We start from the raw sequence: 4179 nt of genomic DNA, 5'->3' as shown, positions 1-4179 counted from the left end.
TTTCATTTATCCACCATCATACATACAAGCTAAGAAGAGGTCGTTATACTAACAAGAGGTATCAACGCCGGGCCAAAGTTCAGCACATGGTTAAAGTTTGTAATCCAGCCAGGGTGTAAATATCACTCAGCAGCCAGAGCTGAAGCAGGTAGCATCAACACATAAATCTACTCTACCCGGCTTAAATCACAAGAGCACCTCTGACCAAAAAGCTGTAGATTTTTCTTGTTTGCACAAATTAATCCAGATTCACATTAATTGTGTTCACAGCTCCAACAAAATGAGGAAGAGGAGGGGGAGAAACACAATTAGTAGTGATGGCCAAATGAAGCTTTCCAAAGCACTGAAGCTTGTATTGAAAAATGGTTCATTACTCGAAGCTTTTCAACACAGTCCTCTCCGGTGACATCTGGTGGCGAATATTTTGAAGAGCAGCTTGAATCTGCAAAATAAAACGGACTGCTCAATCATCACTGCTCACTCAAGAGTGGAGTTCTCTCCGATATTGGGCCACCGTTCCGTTGCTTTGAACATGTAATTGGTTTTGTTTTCTCGATTGGGGGGCTGAAAAAATGTAATGCGTATTTGCGTAATACATTTTGATCAATAAACTTTCCCTATTTAAACATGCACTATGGTGTGGCCTTTCTTTGCTCATAACTCCTTGATGTTGGTAAATACAATAAGTGAGCAATATATACATTATACATATGAAAACGCACAGCACATTATGGAGTATGCCCCTGCTGTGGAGTCCTGCCTCCATCTACTTGTCATTTAATCACTGGACAGCTGGACAGGTTCATACAAAATATTAGATGAGGCCAATTGTCCTATACATATTTTTGACCTAGGGGTGGGATTGATTGTGAACTGGAAAGGGAAAATGCTTAGGGGGCTGAGTACGGCTGCATCGTCACTGATTTGTAGAATCATTGTGATTCGATACAGGATCCGATTCAATTTGATTGGAATCTGGAAAGTTTTGCCTCAGTCAGAAATATTACAATTCTGGTCATTTAACAGTATATATCCATAATTTCGTATCTATTAAAAGAAAGCTGACACATGTGAGACTTAATTAGAGATGTAAACAGAGAGTTATGAAACCTGCAGCTGCAGAAGCCAGCGCAAAAACAGAGGCAAACACAGCTAGCGCGGACCTGACGACACACCAAAATCTGATTCTGACGCGTCGGGTCCGCGCTCTGTGTTCACGTTTGTATGCAGAATCCGTAAACCTGCTCCCAGGTACTGTTTTACTGTATGGTGTTTGACGACATGTTGTGAGGTTTAACCTGATATGCTGGCGTTTCAGGCATAATAACGTTAATTTACAAATCGACACAGGATTGTAATGAATCAATATCACTTTATTCAATTTAGCATGGATTGTAATCAGAAAAGCGATAATCAAACCTAATCAAGAACTTGCAAAGTAAAAACATGATCTATGTCAGGTAGCCCTTTTGTTATTTACATTTAAAAAGAGGATTAGTGTTACTGTGTGCTGGCTGAGTCTGTTTCTTTTCTTAGAAATAGTTTCTCCTGCCCTGGAGAAAATCCACTTGCATGGAACAGAAGAGGCTGTGGAGTGCAGGAACCACACTGCAAGCTGGTAGATATGCAGGTATTCCTGGGTCCTGCAGACTATCACCTAAAAACAATAAACAAAATGATTTTCTAAACTGTGTAGCAATGTAATGTACGTATAGTGTCAAATACATTGTTGTAGTCTTCATCAGCTTTAATTCACATGGAAGTGTTCCTAAAGTCATATGCTGTAATGATATTTACATTATGAAAACATGATTTTGGACATTTCAAGTTTTTCACTTCGGCAGATAAAATGAATTGAGCAAAATCAACTCAAAATATCTCCACATGCCAGAACGTCCTCTCTTCCTCGCTGGCTCCATATCTGTCAGTGGAATGATCACCTCTTCGCTCTCTGTCACCATCAACACACTCCACGAATCCCGTGGATGATTCACTTCCTTATATCCGTTTGAATCAAGTACCGAAGCAGTTACGTGCGTAATGAAGCTTCGGACGTCACTGGTCACGTGACTTTTGCCAAACGAAGCAAGCCTCGACACAGTGCTTCTGAACCAGTGTGTTGTTTTTTTCGACACACGCTCCGGAGCGTCAGCTTCAAGCGGGCCATCACTAACAATTAGGTTGAATTACAATTGGATGGAAGGCGAGGACAAGGAGAAGGAAGCTTAGGATGAGGAGGAAGAGAAGCAGCAGGAGCATCTTTAGGGCTCCCTATGATGAGGTTTGTTTCATTAATATGGTCCTCTCACAAAGAAAGATGACTTGTTTTAGTTCACCTACTTCCTGTATTAAATAGTGATGTGCAAAATGTTGTGAAAAACCATGGAGCAGGCACGTATAGTGCATCTGCAGGTAAATGAACATCAAATCTCTAAGACAGACTGAAATTTGTATATTTATCACCCTTATGATAAAACCCACGTCAGCCATTGGTTTATGGACTTTGTATTTTGAAGCCTCAACATTTGCTTTATTGCTGTTGCTATGTTGGGACCATATTAGGATGAGGGATCAGAATCTGGAGTCATGCACACTATTGTTTCATTTAGTGTGTATCCATAAGATTCGTACAGCAGATCCAAGTTGTGCCTTCAAAACAGGAAAGTCGTCTGCATAGAGGAGAACTGTAATAGCAGGCTTTTACAAAGTGAGGCTTTGTGCACTCGTTTTACTTCTGTCACCCTGTTTTGATGCAGATTTCACTTGAAATCAGGCAAGAACTGGACTTATTTTTTATAATGTGTTCTTGTGAATTGATTGTGTATCGCATATGTTTGATTTGACTTTCTGCAAGACAACAGTCGTCCACTGGCCAAAAAAGTTTTCCAAATACCTCCACGTGATCTAGCCTGGATTTAGAAAAGAATAGCACAAAAAATCTGCACCTCCTGCTTCAGATGAAATTTGTGTTTCTGTGTTCAGAGGCAGCGGTGAGAGGGGAGACCTCGGCTCATCCAGCTGGAGAGCCTGACCAGGACGAGTCGAACATTAACTCAGCTCTTCCAGGGCACCCTGCAGACTCGGCTGTTGGCAACAACGAGGGATGACGTGAACGCCAAACAGGAGTCCATCACAGGTCAACTGCAGGTATGCGAGTCAGACCTTCTGAGGAGGGTTTCACTTCTCTCTCTTCTTTATAATTGACTCTTTTCTCTCTTTCAGCTCCTTGTCTCAGAGTGGGAGGGGTTTGAAGCACAAAGGGAGGAACTTGTCGTTTGGTTGGCTGATATGGATGTCTGCCTGAGTGAGGTTGACCAGCTGACAGGAAACACCAGTGAAAAACTGAAACAACTGCAGGTGTGGGCTTGTTTTGATATGACATATATTTGATATGATACATACGTCAGAGACATTATCCTAAACTGGACTAACAAAGGACCATGAGTACAACATGAAACGTACATTACATAGCGTAAGGCTGAAGTTCATTGATCATTTTAATCATAAACTTGTTGAAATATTTTTACTGAACATGCAAACATCTGCTGATGAAAATGTGTTGATTTATTGGTCTGTTATGAAGCTATTGCTATTTCTAATGTGTTTTATCACTTTCTGATGTTTTATTAATTAAACAATACATGTATTATTTGTTGTGTTATCTGTAGCTATAGTATTTATATATATTTATTTATAGTATAGCAAATATATTTAATTATTACTGTTTAAAACACTAATATGTGACATGTATTAGTAGTGATGTTGTGCTGAGGGTTAAAATGCCTTTTTGTCTTTTGGTAACTACAAAATGACAATAAACCATTAATATATGTCTACGCTGTGCTCGTATTTATTTTACCCTACTCAAATTCAATTTATGATGCATTTTATTTTGAAAGATTTAAAATGGTTTTTTAAAGAACCACTCAAAAAAGGTTCTTTAAAATGGTTCTTTTAAAGAACCATTTGAAGGACCTTTTTAAAAATGGTTCTTTAAAGAACCATTTTTAAAAAGGTCCTTTGAAAAACCATTAAAGGTGCCCCAAAGAACCATTTCTTGATGGTTCTTTGGGGCACCTTTAAAGGTTCTTCAATGAACCACTGAAAGAAATGGTTCTTCAAAGAACCATTGTTTGAAAGGTTCTTTGTGGCACCAAAAAAGGTTCTTCTATGGCATCA

At 39.3% G+C, this 4179-nt stretch overlaps 1 long non-coding RNA gene across 1 annotated transcript; it reads left to right on the top strand.

Annotated features, from left to right (window-relative positions):
* Window positions 1-1690: 1690 nt before the first annotated feature.
* On the top strand, window positions 1691-3817 carry LOC308405587. Its single transcript, XR_013973363.1, has 3 exons — window positions 1691-2281; window positions 2983-3147; window positions 3223-3817. It is a non-coding gene; the product is annotated as an uncharacterized lncRNA (long non-coding RNA).
* Window positions 3818-4179: the final 362 nt, after the last annotated feature.

The sequence above is a fragment of the Rhamphochromis sp. 'chilingali' genome (assembly GCF_963969265.1).
Source record: "Rhamphochromis sp. 'chilingali' genome assembly, chromosome: 1".
Classification (NCBI taxonomy): domain Eukaryota; kingdom Metazoa; phylum Chordata; class Actinopteri; order Cichliformes; family Cichlidae; genus Rhamphochromis; species Rhamphochromis sp. 'chilingali'.
The sequence above is the reverse complement of the archived record's forward strand: the minus strand, read 5'-3'. Positions and strand labels throughout refer to the sequence as shown.